The sequence below is a fragment of the Pteropus vampyrus genome, unplaced genomic scaffold (genome assembly GCF_000151845.1).
Source record: "Pteropus vampyrus isolate Shadow unplaced genomic scaffold, Pvam_2.0 Scaffold45, whole genome shotgun sequence".
Classification (NCBI taxonomy): Eukaryota; Metazoa; Chordata; class Mammalia; order Chiroptera; family Pteropodidae; genus Pteropus; species Pteropus vampyrus.
In genome coordinates this window covers 3,576,092-3,594,325 of record NW_011888826.1, presented here as the reverse complement: position 1 = coordinate 3,594,325, position 18,234 = coordinate 3,576,092, and the positions used below count along the sequence as shown (strand labels likewise).

Sequence of the window (18,234 nt, the reverse complement as noted above, 5' to 3'; positions counted from 1 at the left end):
GGAGGCGGCGGTGGGCGCGACGTCGGCGGCGGCGGCGGCGGCGGCGGCAGCTGCAAGTTGGGCTGCAGGGGCAGCGCATACACTACAATGGCTGCTGGAAAGAGGCGTAAGGAAACAATTTCCAGGCCCGCCGCGTCCAGCCCGAAATATGAGAAAAAAATTATTAGAAATTCCGCGGGCGGTGTAAAGGCGGCGGACGGGCCGGAGGGAGGATGTTAAAGCCCTGCGGTGAGTTCTCTCGGGGTCCGGGGCGGCGGAGAGGCGTTTAGCGGGAGAAATATCAGGGTTATTTAAATTATGGGACTAGCCGAGGGGGCAGAGGAGCAGCGGCGGCGGCAGGAGGAGGAAAAGTTTGTGCTACTCTCAGCCCCTGCTCAGGACCCCAGAGAGAAAAATAATAATAAAAAATAAAATAAAATTACCAAGCAAGGGTGTGAGGACTCCCGAAGTCGCTGCTGACTGGGCAGGGGGCGATGCGGCTGGAGACCCAAAGGTGAGGTCGGTGGGAAAAAAAAAAAACCCTTTATTCAGGGTCTGGAAAGTTTGAAAAGTTTTCCTCCTCCTCCTCCTCCTCCTCTCTGGTGCTGTGAATATTGTGACAGCGGCAGCGGCAGCAGCGAGAGCGGAAGACATTAGAGACCCGAAAAATAAGGGAAAAATTAATATAAATTCGGTTTTGAGAGTAAACTCTCCGCGTTTTCCACCAAAACATCCCAGGGGAAGGTCTCTTCCTAAAGGGCCTGGCGGAAACCCGCAGTCGGCAATATTTGGGGGGCACTTTGAGTGACTTGGGGTAACTTTGCCCCTTTTTCAAAAGAGGGGTTTTTTTTGGGGGGGGGGGATGAATTTGTTTTTGCCCTTTCCTCAGGTGGGCGAGTCGGGGTCCGGGTGCGGGGTCTTGGGGGAGGTGTGAACCCTGGATGTGTGGCTGCGAGGGGGGGGTAGGGGGAGGGGGTGCTAAATGAAAGCAGGAGATCTGCACAGAGCAGGGACAGCTTGTTGTCAGTATCATAAACAACCAAAATGGAGGGAGAACTCAGGCATATAACCAAATAAAAATTTTTAAAAAATCGCAAAAAATCCCTAAAAATCCGGGATGCTCCCCCTTTTTTCGCTAAAGGTAAAAGTATGAACCGCCTTTCCCCTGAAGTCCATTTTGACTTTGCAGGGACCAAGGAGTTAATATTTATTTATTTTTTGAAACTTTCGAAGGGCAAAAGCCCTTTATAACTCAACCGACAATGAGAAAACGTGAAAATCCGATGCAAGAGGAGGAGGAGGAGGGAGGGGGGAGGTGGTAGTGCAGAAACTGCTAAACTTATTGGTAATGTGGACTGATCTGAGATAAGATAAACACTATATTTGCTATTTTATAACTCTCTTTTAATGATCTTTGCGGTTTTTTAGGGGGGGTTTGGTGGGAAAAAAAGTGATGCCATTTTTCTTAATGGACTTAATATGTGTGATTGGAAGAATAAACCTTTCCGGCTTTAGATTGCATTTTCGTCGCATTTATGCTTCAGGTTTTGTTAGTGGCTCCCTCCTTTCTTTAAACTAGGCTCTACAGAGGAGGGGTAGAGAGGTGATGTTGCTCTGAGAGACTGGAGTGCGAGACTGGAGTGCGAGACTGGAGCACCTTGGGGAGGGGTGGGGATTGCTTCGCTTCTCCCTTCCTGACACGTTTGCTTCACCTGTTCATCCTCAGTAAAGAATGTTAAGCTGAGGATTTCTGGTTTTATGTATTTAAAAGCATGATGCCTCTTGAATTACATTGAAGTTAATGGGAAAGTGCTGCTGATGTTGGTTCCACGTGGGATATGGGACAGAGCAGGGCATTTTAAAGGGACAGCTTCTCTTACGATTTTCATCACCTACACAGAATCACTGTCTGAGGACCAAAAGCAGAAGTGCTGGAAGGGTGTGTGGTGATGGAAGAGCCTTTTCTTTCCATTACTCAAGTGCATCCACCTTTAAGAGTGATGGAGGCAAAAGAGGGATAAACAAGCTCAACAGAAGATGGATATTGTGTAGATTAGTTTGTTTCCAAATTGTTCTTTTGTGTAACAAGCCCTCCCAGGAACTTTTCATGTTACATTGCTTTGCTTTGCAAGCTGATTTTGGAAGGAATTGTGGAAAAATGGAAATAGTTTAAGGTGTGTGGTGTAATGGTATAGCATTATTGAACAGTTATGAATTCTCTGCAGTGAGATCAAAGAGCTGTGTTTGCCTATAATGTGATTTTACAGCCATTTTGTAAAAAGCTGTAAAATACCTAATATTCAATTTGGCTTTAGGTACAATGAGGACTTCTGGTTGAAAACTGTAGACAGATTGGTGGAGATTCTTTAGCACTGGAAGCAATAGGCATTTCTTTAAGGAAAAAAAAGCACATACACCAACACCATGGAAAAGTTTACGTATACCCATTTTTAAAGCCCATCCTATACATGTGCTATAACTCTGCGCCTTTGAAATTAAAAGATTTGAAATCCTGAGACCTATCAGTTGCATCTTTTAAGTTTATTTGTTATTTAACAAAATATTTACTGATCAGAAACTATTGTTGCCTCTAATGGTTTAGATTTTTACAGTATTCACAAAATTTAAAATATGTAAATTGTTAGGTGTATTCTACTTGAGATTAAAGTTAATCTTGAATAAAATTTACTTGTTTTCCATTTTCCACAGGTATATGGAGTTTCTGAAATAAATGCCTGTTTCCTTTGTTTTTATGATTTGTAGAAATGGATTAAAATTAGAGCTGGAATTTTAGACTCTTTATCCAGAGTATTTTTTCTTGCCATACTGTACGAAAAAAATATTATTTTGGAATCCATTGTGTGTTAACTTGTGTTCGCAACTGAGCTCCTATCTGCACTTCTCTGTAAATACCTCCATAACAGCCTTATATCAGTGTAGCATTTGAGTACATCATCTTGTGGTTTCTGATTTTGGAAGCAATTACAACTTTATAAGAACTCAAAAATTAATCCCATTAACCACTATTAAATCAAAATTGATTGGAAATGCTTAAACTATCAGTGGAGAAGAGGAACTTCCTCCCTCCCCAAAATAGTCTTCTGTCCAGAGATTTCAGAATGCCATTAATACCTATAAAACCTTTGCAGTTTATCTTACATTTACATTGCATTTTGGTTTAAGACAGTTATATTGACTATAAGTAGTCAGAATTAGGCTATGTGTTTAAAATAAATGAGTCTTTTGGATCTTGAATAGTTGCCACTTTGACAAACCAGATACTAATACCAATAAATCCAATTTCTGTAAAAGTTAAGGAAGAGTATTTCCTCCAGTTATTTTAGACCATTGAGTTCATCAGGTTGTCTGGACACTTCAAGTTATGATTCTTGTCAATTTAAACAAAGGTGCTGGTATTGTGGATTTATTCTCTCACAAAGGGTGATACAAAACTTTCTTTGGGTTTGGGTTTGACGGAACCAGCTACTTGTCTGAATTAGAACATGCATTCTTAGTGCACAAGTATAAAATCTGTGATTCCTTAGAGTCTTCTTTACATAAGGCACAACACAATATCTAATTTGAATTGGTTGTATTGAGCTTTTTTAATGCCTTAGAAATATTGCCCATTGACCATCCTTTTTTTTGAACCTATAATTAAATTATACCAATTTACAGAAATAATCCAAGGATATGGTATGTTCAGAATTTTTCAGTTAGAATTAAAGTAACCTCATAGATTGAGATTCTTACTTGAAATTTATATGCCTATTTTTGCTATTTGAAATTCTTTAAGGAATTTAGGTACTATTGAAGATGATTTATAAATGTGGGCTAATGTTGATAAAATTTTATATCTATGTATTTATTATAACCAAAATATTTTAATAAGCAGACATAGCTAAATAAGTGACTGAACTTGCTTTTATCAATATAGCTAAAATTTTTTAATGATCCTGTGTGTTTTAATGTTACACAAAGGTTGGGGATTTTTCCTTCATTTTTAACAGAATCCTGGTTTTTACTGTGTACATTTTGGTTTAGTATTCTGGAAGTTTTATTTCTCAGGATTAAATTGTCATTTGTTAAATTAAATGTAATGTGTCTGTCTTTGAGATTTGAAAAGCCAGATAACTGAAACATATCTATAACTATCTCTGAAGTTTTGTTTCAATAATCATTTGCCTCTTGAGCTGTGTAATCAAAATATTGGTTCTTTCTAGGAATATATTAATATTTTTTTATTTATAATACTGTTCTTTGGAAAATTAAGGTATATGAAAAACACACATACACTCAAAAAAATTTTACTAAGTTTACTTACATTGCCTGGAATACTTGTTCTTTTTGATGTGTTTCCAAATGTGTAAGAAATAAATATAAATTTCTTCTCTTTATGTTGATAACATCTTAGATTCTTTAGTTATTTGAGTAAGGGAAGAGTTTCAAAAGAAGGAAAGAACAACTGAATCTGTTCAACAATCTCCAAGATAGTGAATATGTTAAAGGTAAAAGGGCTATAAATTGTCCCTTGAGCCATTTTTTAAATGTTTTAAGTACCTGATAAACACCTTTTCTGAAACATGGAGTACTTTGAAAATGTATCAGATACTGCAAAAAAAACAAAAACAAAACAAAACAAAAGTGGACCTTTAATTTCTTTAATTTTAAGAGGAATTAATGCAGGCAGCATATTTAATCAATTAGTGTTTAGGTAGCCTTGGAAAAGTATTTACAAATAAGTTAAATGCGAGGGAAGGATACATCAGATTGATGAACTGTAAAGTTAACTATGATTTTAGAATTCGTGCATGGGAAGTCTTTTCCATTTTATGATGAGACTAATCATAAAATGGAAAAGGAGGTGACTAAGTTTTACTTTTTGTATTTATTTCATTGCCTCATTTTTTTTTTGAAATGCCTGAACCTGACATCTGCTGTGTTAGTACTTTTCATTTATAACAGAACAACTTTTATAGCTCATTAACAAATTTAATTTTTAAATATAATTTGAGAAATTAAATGAAAACTTTTAGATCATATTTTATAAAAATATTGGTGTATAGTTATTACATTCGAAGTTATTAGGAATATACATGAATGAAAATGTAGTAGAAATTATTACAGAGGCATAATTTGATTTTTACTTTTGAATCGCTTGGCCTCCTGCCCAGAGGTTTGCATTCTACTCAGTGTGTACACCTGTCCCTGCCTCCTCTTTCCAGGGTGGTATTGAAAAGGATATGGTGATGTGGAACTACCAAGGGTGCTTTGGTATTTTTGTTTTCTGATTTTGTGATTTTGTGTTCGTTGTTAAGGTGTAAAGGTTTTTGCTCTTTGTTCCTAATGTTTATCAGAAAACAAAAACTCATTTTTATAAAACAGAAATAATATCTCATGTTTAAAAAGTAAAGTGGTGTGATGCTGCATGAAAATTGTTAGTATTTAAAAGTCCCTGGATGTCTTGTAAACAGAGTTACTGCAGGATCACGGTATTAAAACTAAACCACAGTGTGTGTTGGGAATTTGAGATGACTACCTAAGAAATGTATGTGTATGTGTAGAATGAGAGAACTTGGGCAATTATGTCCTAGGTTAATAGGATAAGCAATTTGCTTGAAATATTTCCTTGCACTTTTTTAAGAGAAAACTATTTCTAAAAACAAAATCTTGAAATGTGAAGATGTTAGAAAGCAAAAATGTTCTTTTTTGGTGCCTTTTAAAAGTAAGAGTTTTAGGTAATGAAAGTGTATAAGAATATAAGTATGAACTAAAATGCACAAAATTGATGGGACAGAACTAGGTAGATGAGAATTTCAGAATAAAATAATGTTAAACTTAAATTTTGATTTATGTGAATAAAGAAGAACTAACTGCAAAGCAAAAATAATAAATCAACCCCCCCCAAATGAGAGTGATAATTGGGGACCTCTAAGAGAGTGTTTTAATACAAATTGCTCATTTTATAATAACCTTTTGAAAATTGATTCCCACAAAGCTTTTTTCTATATCTTCTTAGATTTAAATTAAACCAAATTAAATTCTAAGAATAATTCGTAGTACTTATTTGGAATTCTTTATTTTTAAATAAGGAAAAATCATTTTCTGCTATTTTTAAAAAAGATTTTAAAGATTATTTTAAATATGTAAGTGTTCTGAAAAATCTTAGAAGCTATTGGAAATTATTTTCTTCATTCTTCATCAGAAAGTTTAAAACACTTTTTGTTAAGTTAATGAAATAAATTTTAAAACCACAGTCTAAGGACAGTGTACCTTATGGATTTTTTAAGGGCATATTAAAGTCATTTCTTACAGACTTAATGTTTTAAATTTTTTTCCACAAGATAAAGATAACATTCACCAACAAAGTTCTTAATTTCTGGAATGTTTTTAGGTGTGTGCCGATGATAAAAGGAATTTTCTTTCCCACCTATTAATTAGCAGTTGATTTTCTAAAGGAGAATCTAGACCTATTATATTGTTATATTAGGGAGTAGAAGTTTCCTTTAGTATTAGGAAATATTTTGAGGGTGGAGGAGGCATCTTTTCTTAAAATGAGAACAAATCCTCTACAGATAGTGAATGATCTGCCATCGCAGAGTCTTGCACTCTTTTTTGAGAGTGAGAGACTCATTTTAGACTTTCAGTTATTAAATATTTGAATTATTGTCTCAAACCAATATTGGAATTGTTCATATGCATGTTGATTATTTATGCAATCCTATCTTTTAGTTTCAGAGTATGGGAATATTCTCAGATTAAATGCTCCAACTAAAGAGCTGCCATCTGATCTTTAATTCTATCTTTTTAATCAATAGTTAGACATTAGACTCTTTACTTTTGAGATATATTATTTTTAGAGTCTGTTTAACTAGAAATCAATTGGAGAATGAGGAATTTAGCCCCTTTGGCCAAAAGACAACATTAGAAAATGTTTAAGTCAACTTTGTTCACTTGAAGATATAGTAAAAAGTTGATTGAATTGTTCTTGCTCAGGAGAATTTTAAGAAATTGAATCTGAAAGCTTAAGGTAGTTCATATGTGTAGGAGAAAATAGCACCAGTTGAATTTTAGTCTGCTAGGCTTTCTCAACAACTTGTATTGTCCTAATGCTGGAATTTTATAGAGCCCACCACATCACTTTCATCGTACCCTAAAAGGGTTATAATGATAGGTTTTATTTATATCAATTTTAGGCAATGGAATGAAAATACCGTTACAAGTATATGAATACATTCTCTTTCTTAAGCTACTTTTTGCACTTTCTAAATATTTTTTTTAACTATCCCATACCAAAGAAGAGAAATTAGGTCTTTTCCTTTCAAACTAAATTTGTTCTAAATTTGCAGTTTATAGGAGAGTTCTCACTTTATATATTTGGATAAGATCTATTATAACATTAAAAATAAATGCTAATATGACCAGCATATCTGATCATAAGCTACATCTCAAATGTGAATTTGCTTTCCTTGTATTTCTAAAATTATTTTCTAAATAAATCTGGGAAAATGTTTTTCACAGATTTTTCTACTTTGTTATTGTCTGAGGTAATTTAATTGAGTAAAATTTCAATCTCGATTGTGTTTCTTTTCTAATATTAATAGTATTTTATTGGAAAATCACTATTCAAATACACAGTTTTAGCACTAAAATAGAATTAGACGTAAAATAGAATAGGTAGTTTAATCAGACCAAGAGAGGTGGTAGCAGCTCTGGTACTTCCTATTTGGAAGAGCTTAAAACATTTCAAAGGAGGAAAGTGCTTATTAGTATAGGGCACACCTCTGACAGCAGTTGGTTATATTTTATGCTTTTCTTTTTCTACTTCACAAAACTTGAGCATCCTCAGAGCTACTGTCATGCAAACAAATAACTGATTTAACCATGCCTAGTTTAAAGTACATGTATCAGGTTTAGTTTTTAATATAATTTGCTTTAGTTTACTTTTAAGGAAAAGGTATTAGATATTCATTAGCAATAATTTGACATACATCACATTTTAAACGATATTACATGTAAAATATATTATCATAATTATTTACCCAAGTCAGAAGGAAAGTAAACTGTCAAGTAATAGATTTAATTAGATATAGAATGAAAGTTTTAAATATTTAACCGAATAATTTCGTGTGCTGTGAAACATAGGGAATTTTAATTGAAAGCTATTTTTGTATGCCTAGAATTTTGTAAACAAAGTGAATACATATAAAAGTCTGGCAGTTTGTAAATGTTCTTGAACGCCCATCCTTTGACAATTAATGAAAAAACATTTTTCAGATATATGGGCAAAATTACTTCAAATATCATAATACCCTCAATTATTTTATTTTTAAAGAAAAATGTTGATGAATGGGTTAGTACTGTTTTGTCTATATCAGTGGAATATCCACTGTATTTGAAATTTTCAATTATTAACATTTATTACTCAGGAATATTTCAGTTTTTTTTAAAGTAGTGTTACAGCTGTTTTCCTTAAAAGCCTTTCTTTTTAGACACTATAACCTACTTAAGACAGTTATAAACTCTAACTGCTTTTATTTAATAAGAGCATTTGTATTCCCAAGATCATGTTCTTTAAAAAAAGTTATCTTGAAGCATCTTTAATCATAGCTCAGGTTATATTTTTAAATATATACTAGCGACCTAATTGCTCAACTTAAACATTGGGTCTGATGTGGTACTTAAATTTAATCATACTCAGTTCACCTTTTGCCAGTCAGTGCCAGAGGAGGAAGAGAGCATTGGTTTTGGGAGAGGTGCAATTGATCACATTCGGAGACTGACATATAAGAGCTTTTCTGAGATGCGTGCTACTTCTGCCAGAATTAAAAGGAATTTCTTAATTAAAACCAAAATACCCTTGTGTCTAAGTGTGTCTTAGGATTCAGGCACACTTGTGTGCCTGCATTGACCATTCCAAGTGTTCTGATGTTTGCACGTATTTTGTTCTCAGTGCTGCCACCCTGTGTATGGCAGTGCCTGAGTACCAAATGCACTAATTTCTGTGCTTTTTATCAAGCGATTACGTCCAAAACCACTTCTGGAAAATAAGCATACATATACAATAAATGTAAAAGATATTTTGTAGTACTCTGCTTCTGTATCGAATGCTGTACTAAGTCTAGAGTTTTAAAAGTTACACAGGTCAGAAGTATGGTATTCCACGGCTCCAAATGAAATTTGGGGATTTTTAAAGGCAAAATACCTTTATCTGTTTCATCTGTCGCTTCACTAAAATAAGGTGGAAAATGACTGACATTTTAGATATAGCTTGAAATTGATCATGTGAGAAGATGGAGGTTCTGGTCCTTTAAAGATGAGCGATATTACAAGATTTTTTATTTTAGCCAACTTTTAGTTAAAAACTCTCTCTATAAAAGCAAAACCAAAAATAAGCACAAAAAAAGAGACTGTTTCTGTTTAAAAGAAAAAGAAACTTAACTTGATTGGTTAAATTACTCCCTGAATCATTAGCCAACATGACTTTCAAATTATATCACCCAAAATATTTTGAGTATTAATACTGTGCGTAAGCCATAAAATACTTTGGCTGGATAGCATTCTTTGCTTTTTACCTATATTATCTCATTGAATTTGCACAGCAGTCTTCTGAGATACAAAGTGGAGGCATAATGTGTATGCCAGGAGTAATGATTTCAGATCCTTGGAATTCTGTTACTTTTTTATAAGTAAGTCTTTAGAATTAACAGATCATAGAAGCTAATTATTAAACATTAATTTACTAGGGTAAACCTAAATTGTATCCATACCGAAGTTAGTATATTTATTTTAAAAATCAATTTGTTGTAAAAATGTTCAGCCATAAAGTTGACACTGAGTTGACACTCGTTGGAATGCGCTGTATGTCTACTTGTTTTTTTAGCTATACATAAGGAATGGGAGAAATTTTATAAACTTATCAAGTTAAAGGAGATTTTTTAAAGGTACAAACTTAAACTTTGTTTTACAGGATTTAATAATCTTAAATAGGTACAGTTTTATCAATTTTTGCTGTAAAACAAATTCCTAACAAAGCCATCCGATACCAAAATAATGAGCATCTCTTTTTGAATTTTTGCATGGTTTTAGTTGAATAAACAGTGTAATTTTATATTACGACAATTGATAATAGTTTCGCTTGTTTAATTTTAGATGTTAGGCTTCCGAGATAGCGATGTCACTAAAGATCTTACCACTTAAGAGAAGTGAAATAATTTAATACAGTGTATTGTATCATCTCAATCACTCCAGAATAGCAAGTTAAGTTCAAAATCCCTGTTTGGCTCTTCATGTGCCCAGGGGATTTAGAGACACACCCTACATTTAACTGTGACTCTGTCCAGTCTCCCTGCGATTCTCTTCTCACATACCTATCCACTTCTTACCTGTCCTTTAAGTCTCATCTCATACTATCTTTTTGAAGTTTTTCTATTATTTCAAATGGGTGCCAGAAGTGGGGAGAGAACTTCCTGCCCCTCTTAAGTATTTATATTTGCCTTCTACTTTTTCTTTTATGCCTTTTGTATGATGCTTTGATCTACGAAAGAAATCACAAAACAGTATATTTTAAAATGCCAAATGAATATTTTACCAAAAAATCTATAGGTATTCAAGGGAGGGAGAAGTGGAACTTGAGGTGGACTTTGAACAAAGTATTAGGACAGGCAGAAAGAGGACATTTAGATAAAATGAATAGCAGAGGCAGAAACGTGCTTATGTTCATGGCCACCAAGAAGACCAGTCTGACTGGAGAGGATGGTTTGTTAAGGAGCAGTGCAAGGTAAGACTATAAAGGTATGCTAAGGCCTGACCGTGAACAACCTTGATTGGCAGCCTGTATGCTGTAGCTTTTTGAGCGGGGGAGGATGAATTAGGCAAATTAACTCAATTCAAAATCTAGGATAAATTGAGCCCATTGGAGAATAGAGTTCAGAAATGTTAATATAATCCAGATTTGAAGCGGCAATCCTCTGCTCTGCAGATGACCCAGATTTTAACAGGCTCATTCTCATTAGCAAGTTCTAGATATACAGCAGGTCCTCTAATAACGCCTTTTCTTCCATTGTAATTTTGTTACCAGGTTGATGAGTTGCCGTAGGAACTTAACTTGTTTATATCAATCAGTGTATGGTAAAATTGGTTTCCTTAGATGTAGTTTCGCTTAAAAGTCACAGGACCTGTCACCAACATTAAGTGAGGACTTACTGTACATTTTCAAGGGCCTCTTTAACATAGCCACCTGGATGGACCATTGGCATCTTAAACTCTCAACATCCTTAAAATTAGCAATTCAGATTTCAGTAATTTTATTAATGGTCTTGTCATTCTTTCAGGCCCATGGTCACGAAACTGCCTTTTCTACATTCAGTTGGAACTTCTATTGTGAGTTTAGTACTTCTATTGTTGAGACCTAAAGGAAGTGGACGTAGAGGAAGGAGCAGTTTATACCACTAAGTGAATCTGATTCACAGAGGAAGGCAGTCGTAAAGCAGGGAGTAGGAGGGGAAAGCTAAGAACAGGGGAAAGATAACCGTTCTTGTCATCTGGCACATGCTGGGTCCTCTTCTGTAGCTGGAGCGTAGGGCGTCAGTCGGGAGTGAGCAGCATGATGGTAGATGAGGCTAAAAAGAGAGACTAGGGCTAGGACATACTCAGTATTGATTACCACATTGAAGGGTTTTCATGCTGTTGAGAGAGAGACCCACTGAAAGTCAGCTGGGTCTTCAGTGACATTAAGCCACTCTTGTTGTGTCTCCCTGCTCAGTTCCTTTGCTTGGTCCTCTCATCACTAATCCTCAGCACTTGATTGAGCCTCAGGGAGAGTTGGTCTGGTTGGGGAGACTGGGCCCCATGGCCTCAAAAGGCATGCATTATCAGGGTTCCTGGAGCCAACCGGGTTAATCTGGTCCACTTGCTTCTCCCATCCCGGTATCGCCCATCTCTTCTTCTCCACCTGCAAAGTATGCTTAAATCTTCTCTTATCAAAAACGGAATATCGTAGAAGACCTCTACCTTCACCCCAACCTTCCTCAAGTATCTTTCTTCCCATTGGTGCCAGATTCCCTGAAAGAGTGTTCAGTGCCAGTCTCTGTTGCCTTCGTCTCCGCTTCCTCTTTACCCATCCTGCCCCACCATTTTCTGTTTGAAGAGAACATTTATCAATAGCCCCAGGCACCAAACTTGGTGGCATCTTCTCCAGTTTATTTCCACTTGACCTTTCCACAGGATCTGGCACATTTCTGAAGACTCCCTCCTCTCCTGTCTTCTGTCTCTTCCAACACCTCCTTTGCACTTCCATTTGATGGCACCTGTGTTTCCATTTGTCCCTGATGACCAGCATTTTGGCATTTCCCAGGGCCCCACCACCTTTCCTTTCTCAGTGTATGCTTTCCCTGAGCACCACTGCCTCTCCTGCAGTCTCTTTGCCTCGTAGCTTTGTGCTCAGAAAGCCTCCGTCCTTACCTGTCTCCAGGGCCCCAGCATCTGTTTTTCCGTGTACACAAACAACTGCACATTTGTGTACAGGATACCTTTCCTCCCATCTCTTATTCAGAATGCCTGCCAGGGTCAGGTGCTGTGCCGGACAATAAGCCAGAACTCACCCTCACTGAGCAAAGGAGACAGACAGTAGACAGAGTTCTCTCAGCTCATGGCAGGTGTTATGAAGGAAATAGAAATACAAGGATGAAGAGTCTTAGGGGCCTTGGGGAGAAGAGACCCTTAGAGACAGTATTCGGGGTAGATCTTTTGATAAAGGAATCTTTGTGTTCCTTGATCAAAGAGATAGAGGAGCAAGCCAGGAACATCCTGGGGGACACTTCCAGTCAGAAGATCCTGACGGAGGAGGAGCCCAAGCAGGCAGAGGGAGCGCGGTGGGGCACGAAGCCAGAGAGCTCCCTGCTGGAGCATCTTGTGTAGCCCAGACTGGTTAGCACTCCTGAGCACAGCGTGGGTTGCCCTTTAGAGGCTGGTTGCCACCTCGGGCCTCATCCTCATCAGTAACTGCCCTTTTCACTAACCAGAGGGCCCAGGCCATCATGAAGTCGTGCCCTCCCTCAGGGTACAGAGCCCTGGGACCTTCTTGCTCACACCTTCCTCACCTCTTCCCTCCCCTGCTCCTTTGGAGCTCTGTGGCTGGTTGTGTCCCAGGGTGTGTCTCAGGCATGTCCGCAGCCTGTCTGTCTCTGGGTTGGGGTGACATCTGTGGTTGCACAGCCATCTCCATTTACTGCTCGGGGCGCTGCTCCCATCCTGCGCATATCCACCTTCCTGGTCTCCCCCGCTCGCTCTCTCTAGAACCGGGCCTCAGTACACGTCTGGGAAGGAGTACTCTGTTCTCAGGCCAGATTGGAGGAGGGGCACCTCTGGTGGAGAGAAGCTGTGGGAAGCCTGAGACAGGACTTAGAGGCTACATGATGAGAGTCGTCCAAGAGGGTGTCCCAGGGGAATGTCAAGGAGAGGAATGGCAGGTGGCACTGAGCCCCACAGTAACCATATTAAGAACAGATTTAAGAATTCTTTGGTTCACTGGCACCACAGGTTGTTACCTGGAATTAATGCTCAAACCCACACACCCTTGGCTCCTGAATGTCGTCCCGCTTGGGATTCCCTCTTCCCACTTCTTGCCAGACAGCATCCTTTCAGGTCCGCCGCAGTGCTCCTTCTGTCCCCCTTCTGTTTTAGTGCCCGTCCTCTATCCCTGAGCTCACAGCCCGCTTCGACTTGTAGTTGGGGCTGTCTTCTCCCTCACTCATGGGACGAGGTCTTGTTTGTCTTGATATCACCCTTCCCTTCACACAGCAAGCGCTAGGAAAGTTTCATGAGCCTCCTAAGCTATAGTAGTTAAAGGAGAGTTGTGGGTCCTGTCTTGTCGCCTACCTAGAGCTCTGTAGGGGCTGGCCCTCTCCCACTGACACCTCCTGTGCCCCCAGAAGGTCAGGCTCTCCGAGCTCCAGGACCCCTTACTTCCTTGGAGGTGAGCTGGGAACACTTCAGACAGGGGTACCTACACATGCTTTCCCCATTCAGGGCAGACTTGAGGCCACCTTCAGCCTCCCCAGACCCTGAAGCTGGTGCTTCCATCATGGCTCCACTACCACCCCACTGCCAGCCTCTCTGGCCACCTGTCCCCTGCATGTTCTCACCCTTGTGCCACTCTCGCCCTGGGGATCCAACGAGGCTGCTTAGCTTCTGTGGGGCACTGTTACTGACCCTGTGAATTGGGAAGTTACCTTCTCTGGAACAGTAATGTCACTGGGCATTGTGAAGGGCTTACTCTGTGCTTGCTGTCCACATACTTCCATGTAGTGACCCCTTAATCCTGACAACTAACTCCATAAGGTAGATACGGTGCTCATCTCCCATTCACAGAGGAAGAAAATGAGGCTCAGAGAAGTGAGGTAACTATTAGACGATGCATGAGAAAAATTTTCAGCGTAGAACCTGGTTCATATAAGTGCTTGTATGGTTTTTGGTTTTTAAACAACCCCATCCAGTCTATGAAATTTTAGCTATAATAATCATGATATAGTTCTCTCATAGAGGTAGAATCTCTTAAGTGTCTAATAGTCTATTAATAGACTGATACCAACCTACTAAGTAATTAATATTTTCCTTTTATTTATATTCTATAATATTTAATAGAATAGAAATATATAATATTTATGTTCATTATGTAATTCTAATCCATTAATAGCTAATAGTCTAATAGAGAGTATTTAGAATCTGTCTGTAGTAGACGTTAGGTAACGCTGCCTTAAGTTCGCTGAGAAAATCGAGTCTATCAAATGTGCCTTGTCCGCATCTGTTCCTTGACCACCAGCCTTATTTGCGCCCTATCCCCTTCTTTTCTTGGATGCCATCTCTTTTCCTGACCCATCGAATGTGCAAATATGTGTTCACCCCATTGGCTCCTTTTCCTCAGCCAGTGGAATGTTCAAGATTCTCTGGGCCAAAATAGTCCAAAGCCTTCGCTTGACTCACACCTCCTCCCAGCCATCCTTTCTCCTGCAGATCTTCATGTCTTCCTCTCCTTTCATAACCTTGCCAGTTTGGGCCGTCTCTCTCTTACACACACACACACACACACACACACACACACTCTCTCTCTCTCTCTCTCTCTCTCTCTCTCTCTCACTCACTCACTCACTCACTCACTCACTCAAACACTCACTCTCTCCATGGCCAGGTTCAGCAGATGCTTTCCCCTAGTGCTTGGCCTATCTGTGCCGTGATCTGGTGCCTGTCCACTGTGGTGTGCCCGTCGCCTCCCTGAGCGCCACAGTAATCCACTGTGTCACAGCCTGACATGGTTCTTTTTGATCTTGCTATACTGATTTATTCTCCACCCTTATTAGATAGAGGTAAAAATTACCCAGTCATTGTATGCTAAATGATTGCTTGAAAGCCTAAATGTTAAAAACCCGCTCCCAAAATATTTGTAAAACGTAGTTTATATAATTGAAAGGCCATGACTACTAAAGGTGCTTGTTACTATGTTACTTTTACATCTTCTCATACCCGAAGAAGTAACTACTTGGCTTCAGTAGAATAGCATATTCAGTAGAATAGATTAGATCAGTTGATTGGCCTGTGACTTTTGTGGCCAGGTCAGTGTTTCAGAAATGGTCATGTTCATTTCTTAGTTCACAGAAGTTGTGTCATAAAGTACATGTAAATAATTTCTAACTTTGTTATCAACCAATTTTTATTAAGCAACCACAGAGTTTGTAATATATCACATGTAGGTTTACTGTGTAGGTTAACAGTAGTGCTGCCTTTCAGGATTTTAGCAAAAAATTATTATAGAATATTTCAAAGATGTCCAAAAGTAGGGAGAATAATAGAATGAATTCTCATGTATCCATAACCAGTTTCAACAGTTACCCCCTCAGTGGCCAGTCTCGTTTCATCTGTCCCCCTACCCATGCCAGCCCCTTCTCCTGCAGACTTTTCACGCTAAATCATTTCATATCATTTGTATATTTTGGTTATGTATTTACAAAATACAGACTTTCTAAAGGTATAGTCATAATACAGTTATCACACCCCAAAAGAAAAATTCCTTAATATCATCAAATATTTAGTGTTTGCATCTCCACAGTTGTTTCTTAATTTTTTTTCACAGTTTGCATGATCCAAATCCAGTAAGTCCCATATCTGCAGTTAGTCGATATATCTATTTCTTAAGCTCTTTTTGACATACAGATTACCCCTTGCCTTTTTTCTCCCTTAAAATTTGTTTGTTGAAGAAATGTTTCCTTTTTGTTGTTGTGTTGGTTTGGTTTGGTCCTGTAGTTTTCCCACAAGTCTGGATTTTGCCAGTTGCATCCCTGTAAGATTGTTGGACATACTCCTGGTGGCCCCTCGTTTTATGTGAGACTCAGGTTCTCCAAACATGTTATAATGCCATCAAAAGAAAAATTGGAAAGATTGAATATGGAAGAAGTAAATATTCAATTAACTGCTATAAACAGTTTAAAAAATCGATATAAATATAGTAAACATATGATATCTTATTTCTGGTGTGATATTAATGTCCACATTATTAAAAACATGTTAAACACTAACAGATATTTCCTTCTGGTATTTTTTTTCTTTAAACCTATATAATACTTTTGTAAACTGAATCAGGCTCTTCTTTGTTTTGTAGCCTACTTTTGGAAGAGCTAACACTGTATAAAGGTTATTTCTCGTGTGTTCATATGTCACTTCTACAGAGTACTTGATGAGGCCCACGTTTCATTTAGCCTTCCGCCAGTGGTTGGCTGGGTAGCTTGTTTTCAGTCTAAATGAACAGCACAGTGATGCAGCCTTCTGCATAAATCTTTATGTGCATCTCAAGTTATTTTCTCCACATAAATTCTTAGGTGTGAACTGAGTGGACAAAATGATAAATAGCTTCTTTTGATTGGCAGTTACATGTCCATTTTATCCTCTGGTAGTTGCTAGTAGCCCACGGGAGTACCCATCTCTTTACCCCTCTCCCCTGCCCCCCGCACTGTGGGCCATGGCCACTTAAACCTTGCTACCGTCTGTGCTTTGTGATTTCTCTTGTATGTATTTGTCTTTCTAAGTTTTCCCTTCCTAGCAGTCACCTCTTTCCACCATCATAGCATTTGCCTTTGACACATGAGGCTGCTAATCTTTTCTGTGCCCAAAATCTTAGTAACCGAACTTATCATTTTGCCTGAAAGATTGGCAGAGTGACCGATAGTGTGTGTTCATCACCTCCATAAAAAAAAAAGTGCGTGATGTGTGCGTATTTGTAACACTTACTTTGGCTGTTCAGAACCTCTGCTCCCCCCTCTTTTTTAGATCATCGACATTGCAGGATGAGTGAAAGATCACTTCATATTAATACTGTTTAAGTTCATGTTAAGGTGAGAGGAAACAACCTGCCACATTCTGAATTAATTGGAATTTACAAAGCAAGTAATTTAAGGGAGTAATTATTCATATTACCCCATTCCTTTTTGAGAAAATAAGGATTTAAATTGGCACCTCTTTTGGTACCTTTAAGTATTAACTCTCTGGGGAGACATCAGTTGAGAAATCCAAAGTATTAGCAATATTCAGAAGTCATAATCAAGACTGTTAAATCGAATACATAATATAAGTACCTCATATTCACACAGTGTTGTGCCGTGCGTCACTGAGGCTTGGAACTGCTCACTTCTGTGAATCTGAACCCTAACGTGGGCCTTGCTGACCACAGTTTTGTGTCACTTAACTCCACTTACTCCCTTGCTCCTGCTGAACCTGTTCTTTCATGGTTGACGCTTCGGCCCCTCCTCTTCTCTTGGTCTCTCCGTTCCCTTCGGGTTTCATTTGCTCCCTGCCACCACAGCTTGCTCTTGCTAGGGCCTGAAGCGTTCTGCTCCATGACTGCCCTCTCTGTCCTGGCCTTACTACTCCCGGCCCTGGAAGAATTCTTCCCTTTCCTTGCTTTTTATTTTCTCGGACTTCCAGATGACTGGGGACAATCACATTACAGGATGATTTAGAAGTAGCGTGTATAAAGTAGGCCTGAAGCGACAGCTTCAGTCCAAGGCCATACGTGATTTGGTCCCCAGTTACTCTCCAGCTCTACCTCGGGAATGTTCCCTCCCTCCCCCTTCACACCCACAAGGCACCAAGCTGCTTAAATCCCAGAGGCGTGTCAGTCTTAGCTCGTGCCATTTCCTCTGCTAGAACGTTCTTACTTACTTTTGTCTACTTGGCCAATGCCTGTTCATCCTTGAAAAAGTGTTACCT

At 38.4% G+C, this 18,234-nt stretch overlaps 1 protein-coding gene across 5 annotated transcripts in view; it reads left to right on the top strand.

Moving 5' to 3' along the window:
• Positions 1-33: 33 nt before the first annotated feature.
• Positions 34-18,234, top strand: part of PLAG1 (PLAG1 zinc finger) — a 39,357-nt gene continuing 21,156 nt past the window's right edge. For all 5 annotated transcript variants that reach the window (XM_011359172.2, XM_023530053.1, XM_011359170.2 and 2 more), the window contains exon 1: positions 34-228. The gene's annotated coding sequence lies outside the window, so the exon portion shown is untranslated. The remainder of the gene's footprint in view (positions 229-18,234) is intronic.